Here is a 12,049-nt window from a genome sequence, read left to right as displayed (position 1 = left end):
TGATCTCCACTCTTGCCTTCCCAGCGTCGCATAACGCATTGCACTCTGACCTGCACCCTACACAATCGGAATGACAAGGCCTAGTGGGACCATTTTGTGTTAATCGTCATACCTGCCCCTACCTCACCACACTTGTCTTGTGGCGCCTTGAAACACCATTTGCTGCATAGGCACAATAAATACGTATGGGCCGGGGGTAATGCCAGTTTGTCTGGCCCTCAATGACAAAAATCAGCTCTCACGAACCAAGAGATTCAATGAAATAACTTGTGCAAAATAAGCATATACACTTTGATAACAGCATACAATAGAGATTGCAAGCCATGACATTGAAGAAAGCAACAGGATATCACACAAGCACACCACACTAGACGACCGGCGTAATGGGGTAATCTCACGTAATCTAGAGTCCATGAGAAGCTGTTGTACAAAGATGGTAAAATAAGCAGGAAAGCAATACACTCCGACATATAGTTACAGGCCAGCTTTTTGGAGTGTGGGTTGGGCTGGGTCTGGATAAAGCTATCCAACGCACTCAAGTGCTAGTGCAAGTTAGTTTGGTATAATCCCATCAAGATAAGAAATTGCAGGTGGTGCATGTAAGCCAGAATTGTCGCAGCTGTGGGTGTTTATGGTACCAGTAACTTCTATCTTTTTACCAGCCTCTTGGCCCTTTGGAGATTGCGAGAGGAGTCCTGGAGTGTATGTGTGGGGGAGATCCCAACAAAAGGGTAACAGTTGAGGCACAAATGGGGGCCTCAAAGGCAGGGGTAAAGGCATGAGGCATGGTACAGGTTACAAACATGGGATATCCATGACTAGAGCCAACAAGAATTTCTTCACTTACATGGCCTCAAAGGATCATTATAGGGAGCAAGGACGGGGCCTTTTGCATGCTTTGCTAGCACTAGTTCTGTCTTCTGCGGCTTTGCCCATCACCAAATTCTACATCTACAGTCAGCGACACATACCAACTAAGTCACCAACAAATGGCCAATGAAGCCTTTGAACCGAGATCAAATCCATCTACCAAATTACATCCAACGGCCCCCAGCCAGTGCATCCTAACCCAAGCACGAGCCCACCTTGGATGCAAAGTGGATTTAAAAGTGCAGTTGGAGCCACGTAAAAAACAGACAAGAGGAATCTACTAAAACTAGTCATGAACACGGTTCAAAAAGTGCCAAGAGCTGGGAACTATTTAGCACCTGGCTAACCTGAAACCAACAGCTGACTCCCTGTGCAAGCTGTGCCATACAAACATAAAACCATGTAAATTAACTGAGGGTTGTGTAATGAGCATTAAAAAAAAAAATGGACAGCGTTTTTTGGGTTTGAAAGTAGATTCGATAATATTTAATAGAAAAATTGGTTTACATAGACTTGCTGCACACTATGTACTAGCTCATGGTTCCTCAGAATAAACTCCTACTGCCCAATAGGTGATGCCAGATACCCAGGAGTTGTTTTTTGCTCCTGGTCAACAATTCCTAATTTGACCTCTGTATCACCATACGTTAGTGCCAAGCATGCCCCTGCTGAATCATATGCACTACGTGGCAATAGCGCTACAGATGTAATGACTTTTCACTTTTAACATTACAATCCTGCAGGACGGGATAGAAGACATGGAAAGGGGAGAGCTTCGTTATAATTCAAGTGAAAAACAGAAGAACAAGATTTAGAGTTGACAATTGCTTATTGGGTCAGGATTACAGAACCTTGCTGTAAACCAGATACCACTGACCCCTTTATCTTTTGAAGCTCTTAAAAGATTATTTTCCAAAGGAGTTGGTAATCTACTTTCGAACCCAAAAAACGCTGTCCCTTGCCAACCCTCCTGTGTTCTCCCACACACTAGCTTTAGTCAATCTTGGCCTACAAGATCTCCACTTTCACCTCCAACTGTGTGTTATGCGGATGACGGCTTTTTCAGGATACCCTCTGCCTCTTGCTCCTCTCTGTGTACACAACTCAGTCCTGGTGTGCTGCCAATGATTTAACAGATCGCCCTCATTGGGACCCTGGCTCCCACTTTCACTCTGGCCAGCCACCCATGGCCCTGCACCTTTACCCACTAGGGAGGAAAAAAATCTGGTAGTAGGGAATGGGTTCTACAATTTGAACACTCCTGCGCTGAGCTCTATGTGGTCGTAGTTCTTTCTCTGGTGCTTCTTTGCAAGGTCACAGGGAGGAAGGGGCAAACCCAATGCCCCTTTGAGGGAATTTCGTACAAAAAAGTCCTGGTTACCTTGCAGTAAGTTATGTTATATTTGACCCTTGTAAGTAAAAAGGATCTCACGGAGGTTGCTGTGTCTTCAGTTTTTCATTGTCCAGAATGTGGACATATAGTAAAAGGAAGGTGGTCAGCCGACACGTTTAAACCCAGAAGGGTCTTTATAAAGGCATGGTCGTATATCTTGGGGAATTTTAACCCATGTTGTTCTAGCTGCCGGTTGGCAAAGTTGCTTGCGGGTCTTGTTGAGTCCCTAAATCTGTTACCAGTTCATTGTGGGTAATTCTTCTGAAAAAAATCTGGGCTTCATTTTCAACTTAATCTCCTTCTCTAGCCGGAGCTCGGACCTGTCCAAAAGCTCCCACTACCAGGCTCACTGTCCTGCAGAGGCCTGGTTCTCTCCAGACGGGACTAATGTGTAACAGCCTTTCTACGTCTTCCTACTGCTACTCAGACCTCTTCAACTTATCCAGAACAGAAACGCAAGAATTAACCGTGGCCTCAACCCAAGGGACCACATCTCTCCAGCACTGAAATCCCTCGAATGGCTCCCATGGCTGCAAGGATCAAGCTTAAGTCTCTCAGCATAGTCCAAAGCCACCCGGGGCCCATGCTATCGACAACGCTCATTCCAGAGACCTCCACTCTGTCTCCAACACTCTGGGGGTGAGCATTTGAAGTAGATCCGGCCACATCTTCAGACAGACCACCTTAAGTTTCAGAAACTCAAGACCTTCCTCTTCCCTGCCAACATCCTTCCCCCTCCCTCTTCTCTTCCCAACCGGCTCAGTTCGCTGACTGGTAGCCCGGTGCACCGCCAGAGCCACACTGGTCCAAGGCTCTCCCAGGCCTCTGCACCACAGCACTAAATACATTCCATGAGTGACAACCACTCCGCACTTAACCCAGGCCCCTGCTGGACTGGGCACACTTGTTCCCCCTCCCTCGCACTCCATCTGCACACTTGCCCGACATTGAACATACTTGGCCTAGCAGGTTTGTTTCCCATCCCTAGCTTGGTTGTGCCAGACTCATGCAGAGGCACATAGACCAACCTATTTTGTTTCCCCTTCTCTCCCACTTTAGAATTGCCTCGTCTAGTATACTAGTTCAGGACCGAAGAATGTTCCCATCCTGCTGCTTTGAAGCACTTTTACTTGTGTGTAAGCACTTTACAATTTAACAATTAGCTGTTGTGGCTGTTTAAACAGAGCAACCTCCCCATCCATGGGCATTTGCTATCTAGAGCTTCTGTAAACCACACACCATGTGGGGTACCCTGCAACTTACTGTGCTAATATGTAGTCTTAGATGTGAGCCAATCGACAATCGTAACGTCACCCATGCTGTAACCCTAGTTCAGCACCAACGTGGCTCCAATGGCTCCAATGACACCCAATCGTATTCTGAAACCCTTTGAAAAGCCAGTACAACTGATGCTATTTAGTCAACTGCAGAAAAAGGATCAGGCTTCCTCCTTCCGAAAACAGATGCAAGCTTCATGGCTAGAAGAAAGAATACCCATAAACATGTTGAGCACCTCGGACGAAGAATGGTACGAGGAAGAGCAGAACGCTGAGGATGCCATGATGGCTGCCAGATTCACAAGTGCAGGGTGCTTCAGTTGACAGGGCACTGAATGAGGTCTTTAATGTCCCAACACCCCGAAATAACATACCCAATTCCAAATGGGAGACCTATCCAAATCACTGGCAAGGAAGCACATTTGGAAACAAACACTACAAAATACCCAAATTACACGTGCCTCTGACTATCATGCAATACAGTTAATCGATACATGTAATTTATCAATGCTGCCATTTGTTCTCAAGACGTCCATTGTGTTCAAGAACCAATTGCAACTGATCCTGAGTGAGACCAATGTAGTTATTTATTGCACTAGACAATAGAAAAAAATAGAAAAAACTGAATTACAATCAAGCCGTGTCTGATTAGAGTCGTTATCCATGGGGTCATTCAGATCCCAAGGTTACATTATACATCGATTCACTTTTGTTAAGTTGTTAAACTTCTATAGCAATGCAAGAAACTAATTCGAAGTACATATCCACAATATAAATCGTGAGTAAATACTACACTAATTCTTAAACCTCAAGGCCACACCTACTTCACACGATGGATAAACTCTAGTCCACTGTCTGCGCTTCTTCAGAGCCTTTTTTTATTGCAAGGAATTATGCACGATTGCATGAAAGACAAAGTGGTCCTTGGATCACACAATGAAACTGTTAATTTCCAATAATTTTGGTGCAATTAAAGTTTGAAATTGGCAACACCTATTCGATTTTATTTATCTTCAACTGCCATGTTGTTAATGGACTATTAAGGCTAGTACTTGTAAGATCAGCTTTTCAGTTTCTCATGTTACTACTATATGACATTTAGCCAAAAAAAGAAACTGCTGCAATGGTATGTCCTGGACTTATGCACTCTACATGCTCCTTATTTGTGCTAACCTTTGCTTGTACCCATATACAAAAGGACTTGCCATAAGAAATATGTTGGTGGTATGCTGCAAAAGCCGAGTGGTGCTGACATCTGTGAAAGACCTGTAATGTTTAGTGTCTTTTGTATAAACGTGTGACCACTAACTAGACTATGAAAGTACTATAAATCTTGAAACCTTTCAGCCATCTTTTAATCTATTCGACTAGCTAGCGCTTTCCAAATATGAGACTTTACAGAGCAGTATTCGTAAATAACTACAATTTTATTAGGCTTGGTTATTAGTGCAAATAAATTATTTGACATAAATCGCATTTTTTGTTGTTGGAATTCAGTATTGGGGATAATGGCAAACTATTTTTGGGCATAAGTAGTCTCCATTGGGTTCTGCCACATGAAGTATTTACTCACATGATTTGTTCCTCAATTCATTATAAGTGGTCAAATGATCCAGGATGTTATAATTGCATTTAAGACGACCTTAGTCTTTAGGATTCATCATGAAAAATATGGACACACCACCAATGGATATAGATATTTATATACATGATGTTATATGATCACTTACTCATAAGTCATAAATAGTGCATAACTAAACATGATTTACTTCTTTGACCATATTACACTAGCCAATTTGCAACATTAACATTGTCAAAACCTTAAGAATGTTGTTCACAAAAAATGTACTTAAGACGTCATGTTGTTACTCAAAGACTGAAGATAATACAAGCCTCTTTTTGTCACAATCTCAATTCCCATAATTATTATGCTAGATAATTCTTACTCTTGATATTCCATTTTCCATTGTACCCCCAAAGATTATATTTTATCTTGGAATTTTTAGGACTCATGTTTTCTGTTACTCACATTAATTTTCCTTTTTTGTGCTTCAAATAAAGATTTTTAATTGCATACAATATATATTTGTTCTTTCATCCTTTAGCCATGTTATTTTACACTACTTTGTCTTGCTAAGTGAGTTGGTGACATCCTTTCCCTTAACGTTTTAGGTTCAGTTACACAATTAACTTATTTCCCAGAAATAATTTAATATGTCCAACAGCAAAACACTCCAATATTATCTTAGCCATTTGTACCCAAATTTGCTATGTGACCTCTACTTGATTACAAATAGAAATGCTTGAATTATCTTTGCTCCTTACTCAGGGTTTCAAAATAGCACTTGGCTTTTTCATGTACTGCCTTTGTTAGCAACCCCTTTCATCACCACAAAACAGTTCATTGCTTGATTAACTTGCTTTTTATAATCTTCAGCAAGGATGCAATTTCCATTAGACCGATTATATTCCCCTTAATATTACTAACTTTATGACAACCTGTACCATGACGTATAGTGTTTGCCTCAGTTACTTTACGAAATGTTTGTCTGCAACTTTCCTTCTTGTAGACAGATTTTTAAATCCAAAGATCATTTTCCCTTTTTACTATATGCAAATGTACTATATGCCAAATTCATTCACATTTAAGTACTAAAAATAGCCCAAAAGACGTTCTTTATTTTCCAAATCAACAATACATTACCTATTATTCATTGAAACAGTGCTTACCTCTCCAGGAAATGTACACAGTAACTGAGCGCTCCCTCACCAAGCTAAGCAGGTTCTCCCCGTGTGAATGCCCCAAAACACATAGGATTGCTGTGGTCAAGCAGCTATGGCACAACATTTAGGGAATTAGGTGGGGCATCAACACGTTCTATTTTTACATTTTAATTTAGATAAATATCTACACAAGTTGGCAAGCAAATCACGTTGGATAGTGAAAATAAATGAGTAGGAACAGTCTTAGCTCTGTACTGGTAAACACGACACTTTAAGGGCACCATCAAAGCCAGCTCTCCTATTCATACTTTATTTTAAACCCGGGTGGGGGGGGCAGAGTTGTGGCGTCAAGTTGAATGCTTAACATACTTTAGCTCTGTACCTCTCAAACAGCCTATGTAGTGTACACAAAATAACTACCCTATTTAGAATACTGTGGTTACTACTTTTACAGGTAGTATGACAGGTGACAGTTTTGTATGCCATGCATTATAAAAGCAACAAATGCAGTGGCAATTTTTGAGAACAGTTCTTTCATGCTACAATTCCGCTTGTGGTCTCTTAACAGAATTAATGACATTTGGTTAAACTCACAATGTTGTTTATATTAGAGCAGGAGGATACCAGGAACAAGAGGATGCTGTGCAACATGAGTTTGAACCCAAGTGCAGCATTTAGACGCTGGCAGAGTCTGGCATCAAGCACAATATAAATCCCCATTAATAACCAATGTTCATCTGGTTCTTTGATTAGTCCACAATATGGCCAGGCAGTGCTCGGATGAATGCAGCACACAATACAGTAGCTGGACAGGGATCAGTCAAACACTACTTCAGCAGCTCAGGAAGGTTTTTCTCAGATATTTAAACTATTTCCAGCTGTTAAAAGTTATCGTACTGGTGCAGCAAGTTTCTTCCATGAAAGACTTTGTAGTGTTGTCTGGCAGTCTATGTAGCAGTTTCAGACAATCTTCAATGGCAGTCTGATGCTAGAGCAGGCCAAAAAGATGCTCGAGAAACTAAAAACACAGGCATGAAATATAAGGCAAAACCCCACACACGATCTGGGGGAAGCATCAACAATTGATCGATTAAAAGAATTAACATTTTTTTAAAATTATAAATAAATTCAAAAGCATCAAATGTTACAATTCTAGTGCAATCTTATGCCGCCCTCAGGATTATGCTCCATATGAAAATAAACATTTGAAAATAAGACCACAAAGCTACAATCCGGAATATAAAATATTGAATATAATCAAAAAATTCTTCTATACAAACATTTAGTACAACAAAAACGTGTATAAAAACGACTACAGGTTTGCCATCAAGAGGCACATTGTGTCAGGAGCCTACCTTTAGGACTATATCAACTTGCAATGTATCGCCAGAAAGCTTTTAACCATTCCCTTTAAATTTGAACGGGAACAACTTTAAATAGAAATAAACCTTACTTGGTAAGAGTAGGCTCAAATAAATCTAAAACAAAGACGAAATGGTACCCAATATATAATTACCGGTTGCTGAAAGCAAATTATCTATGGGCTGCCTGACCCCTGAAACTAGACAAACTAGTCACAGCCGTGAATCTCAAAAGGAGAAGTTCTGTAGAGCTGGGGTCTTGGCTGCTCCCATTGGTTCAATGTCAGAGAGCACCATGCCTGGCCTCTCTAGTCTCAGGAAGGAAAGTGCGTGCGCACAAATGCGCTCACTCACCTCAGAAGACTGTCTTGGAAGGATGCAGGCCAGCAGAGCTTCCCAACGATTCATCTTGGGTCAGCTGCGCCCTGTTACGGGACTTGTCCCCAGCTTGAGCTTCTGTTGATAGGCAAGGTATGGGTGCAGACCTTTGGGTTAAATAGGAATTTTGAGAAGTGAGTGCCAAATCTGCTCCAAATCAGAGGGTTGCATTCTTACCAACTTTTTTGAAAAAACCCAATCACCGACGGGCCTCACATTCAAACCGTTTCTGGGTTCCTCCAAGGAATCCAGGCACCATTCACGTTTTCTGGCTAGATCTGGTCTGGACTCGGCAAGCCTGACTCCACAACAAGCATTAGCCATGACGATAACATCAGTATCCCACTCACTCTCGCAAAACACAGGCTGCAGGGCACAGCAATGGATTTTATACAGCAGTTCCATGTAAAGACTCCACAAAAATTAAACAGGATTTTCAGTCACAATCCAGTAGGGTACCACTGAGGCACACCAACCCTAAGAGGCTTGGGCGCATCAACGGCATACACAGGATTTGAAGCATTTGATGAGGAGCCATCAGGGAAAAGTTGTGCTAAACAGTCTAGACAAAATGCAAAAACTAGTTGGAGGGTATACACTTAACTCGAAATCACAAATTACACTGACGGAAGGGGCTCAAAGCATGTGCACTTGAGTGCAAAAGGTCTCTTGTGCAATTTTGTACATTTCTAAAATGGAGTGGGAATGTAATTAATAAAACGCACTTCAGCTTTCCGCTCAGTTTTGGAAAAAGTGTCAAGCCTCCACCCACCACTTCATAACTGAGATAGCCATTTACAAGGAATTGCTATAAAATGTGCTGGCTTACTCTAGGGTGGACTGGCCTATAGAGAGCTCTGGAGATTTCCCAATAGGCCTCTGCACCCTGGGCCTCTTATGTGGTAAACAAGTTTATTTCTACATTTTCTCACAGGAAAACGTTTGGACTTGCTGACAATGTATAATAAGTGGATACTTGTGGCAGTAACCATTACCTATTAATTATGATGTTATAATGCAAAGGTTATTTGAAATATCTTCTCCCAGTTTGGTTAACTATTCATAAGAGGAAGGGAGGAAAAACATACTTGGATCCACCAAATCATTAATAAAAGTGTTATGTATAACAAATCCCTAGAGAAACAAATAACATGATTAGAAGTTTAAAACAAAATAAAATCACGTAGAAACATTGCAATCAGGTATACTAGGCAGGCTTTATGAATGGCCCTGGGTTGTTGGCTATTCTGGTCAATAAGAGCATCCATGTGTAACCATGATGGTCAGGAGTGCCCCGCAGGCAGATACTGGATACTGACGGGTATAGTGGACTCTGCGGTCATCACTTTGGGATAAATTTACACACATCTCCCCATCACAAATTAATGTTCAAATTGAGCAGATTGTTTCTGCAACAACTTAAATTAAGAGACAGAAAGGGCAGAGGATAGGCAGTGGAATAGACTCAAACAAGGTTGCAGGTGGGTTTATTCATGGCATAAGTGGCTCTGCAGTGCACAGAGAATACATAAGAGTATGGATGATGTCATTCCTTTGGGAGCACACTGCTCCCTTTCACGCATTGCTTGCTCACTGCCAGGGTGGAGATACCCTACCGCCCTCAGGGTATTTCTGAGCACTTCCCCCATTGATGGTAGATCTAGAATTAACTAACTCTATACTGAAAGACCATTTGAGACTCAATGCAGATGATCTGGAAGATGCTGGAAGTTCTTGAGGGGACTAGTTGATATTTTCTGCCAAATGCAGGGTCGTGAGTGATGCCAGCTCATCAAAAGCAGTGTTACGGGAGAGGGTGATGGATAAAAGCGATAGCTGTAAAGAGGTAATGGAGTGAATATCTACCAACGGTGAAGACACAGTATAAGGAGAGTTGTAGCAGCTTTGGCGAGGAGAGACTACGAGAAGACACTCGGGGCACTAGCCCTTGATAATTCACATCTATAGTTGGATATCCAAGGATATATGAACTCGAGGACATGACTTGCCTGGCTTGCATTTAAGAGAAGAGACCGACAAATGGTGGTTAAGATTAGTGGACTAAGCACTACTGTCTTCAGTGAGCAAGGAAGGAAATCGCTGCAACCTTCACAGCTTGCTTCGAGAAATTATACAGGAGTGCTGGGGCCATTGAGGACATTCCAAAATGTACGCGGGACCTCCAGTTTGCACAAATAACAGCACAGTTTGACTCCCTGGAGGTGGCTATAACGGTGGTGGAAGTGGAACAAAGCATCCAGCAGCAGCAAAATGAGGACTCCAGGATTTAATGGGTTTCCCAGCTAATAGTGAAAGTCATTTGGTGGAAAACTTGGTGAGCATCTCAATTTTTAATGGATATTAACAGCACTTGTCATTTGGCTGGATTTTTCGAGATCTGTCAAAAAATCGTCTCTGTGCGCCTTTCGAGTGTTTTAGTGTTTTCAATCTGTCGTCCGGACCAATGTCGAGACACGTATACATTGACCACTTGAACATCTGATAATACATACAATATTTAAGTACAGCTTTGTAGTTTTGAAAGGTGTGTACGTTTGATACTTTGCATGCAACTTTATAGGGAACTGCTCGGCTTGTGTTATTCTCCAGGTGCTAATTAAACTACTGAAATGTGAATGTTTATGTTGAGCAGAGAAAAATCTCCTTACTCAACATCCTCAGCCCTGTTCCCTGGTGGGACTCCCAGTTAATTATTTCCATTTCAGGTACTGGATTTTTGGGATAAGGGAACGCTTAAGAACAGCCTTGATTGTAGTATTACATACACAAAGAAAGGAAGCATCCCATAAATCATAGCACCCCATTTCGCCAATGAAAGGGGAGACCAAGGTTGTTGGCTAAAACAGTATGGATTAGGCTGATGGAAGCGGTTACATCACCAACATCCAAGTAACCCAGGAACATCTGCGCAAATGACCCTCAGAAGATGGTCCTAACATTATCAGATGGGCTCCCGGGGCAACTTTTTGCATTCCTATTACTGGATTCACAAAAGGCCTCTGTCTCAGTGGAGTGGGCATTTGGGCTACTTTGAAAATATGGGTTTTGGTCTTGATCTTTACGAGTTTGGTGCGTCTTCTGTATATATCCCCTCTGGCCAAGGTTAATGCCAATACCTTCCAGTATTTACCCTGCATTGGAGGACAGTATTGCACCATGTCTCCACCCCTGGTTTGCATTGGTGATGGAGCCACTTGCAGAACGGATCAGGCGATAAATGTTCGAGGGCTCCAGTGTCCAACGGGCAAGGAATCACAACATGCAGACAACCTTAATTTACATCCGAGTATCGATACCATTAGCTCTGAATATCATTGAAGATTCACTCGGCTAAAACATTGTAGGTCATCAAGCAAGTTGATTGCCTGCTGAAATGGAGCCTGTCTCTTTCAGGTATCTCGAAATTCATGCTGCTAGAAACCGGGCATATTTCCTTAGACTGAGCTAGGCTCCCCATAATGGTTTCCTAGCAGATGTTAAAAGTTGGACAAGGCTACTTAGTATTGGTGGAGTCCATTTGAAAAAGGATTGCCTTCATGTAATTCCTTTACACAACGCAGGCTATGCGTGTAAACTTCCCATAGAGTTTAATGAGATGGAAAGTAGGCCTTGTATATTGTGGGGGTAATAGAGTTGTGAGGGTGGCATTGAAAACCATGTGTACATGGGAGGGGGGGGATGGGTCTCTTAAAGGGTACTCCTGGGTGTTGCACATAATTATTGCTAACCCCTGGGTCTTTGCAGATAGGACAGACCTTAGGGTGGTTAGAGACAGCAAGAAAGGGGCAGACACCAATTCAGGCCATTCCACTGCACAAGACACTTATTCAGCAAGCAAGCAACCCCCCCGCCCCTCAAACCACCCCCACCCCATCACCCGGGCAGGTAAGTTGGTGATCCAGATACGGCAGAAATGGACGAGGAAATAGGTTAGTGTGTGTCACTTCATTAACACCTACGTGGGAGAACTACTTTCTGAAGTGAAAGGAGTTGCATATAACAAGGTCTGGGAAGACCAAAAGTAC

The 12,049-nt window shown here is 42.2% G+C and overlaps 1 protein-coding gene across 9 annotated transcripts in view; it reads right to left on the bottom strand.

Annotated features, from left to right (window-relative positions):
- HNRNPAB (heterogeneous nuclear ribonucleoprotein A/B) overlaps positions 1–12,049 on the bottom strand; it is a 142,589-nt gene that overhangs the window by 107,431 nt on the left and 23,109 nt on the right. For 5 of the 9 annotated variants that reach the window (XR_011304531.1, XR_011304529.1, XR_011304532.1 and 2 more), the window contains exon 9: positions 7,980–8,110. The exons of 1 other annotated variant lie outside the window; for it this stretch is intronic. The gene's annotated coding sequence lies outside the window, so the exon portion shown is untranslated. Of the gene's footprint in view, positions 1–4,104; positions 8,111–12,049 lie in introns of those variants that run through there. 3 more of the 9 variants (XR_011304528.1, XM_069652637.1, XR_011304534.1) reach the window with 2 other exon arrangements.

Source organism: Ambystoma mexicanum, chromosome 3p (assembly GCF_040938575.1).
Source record: "Ambystoma mexicanum isolate Mex_15411 chromosome 3p, UKY_AmexF1_1, whole genome shotgun sequence".
Classification (NCBI taxonomy): Eukaryota; Metazoa; Chordata; class Amphibia; order Caudata; family Ambystomatidae; genus Ambystoma; species Ambystoma mexicanum.
The sequence above is the reverse complement of the archived record's forward strand: the minus strand, read 5'-3'. Positions and strand labels throughout refer to the sequence as shown.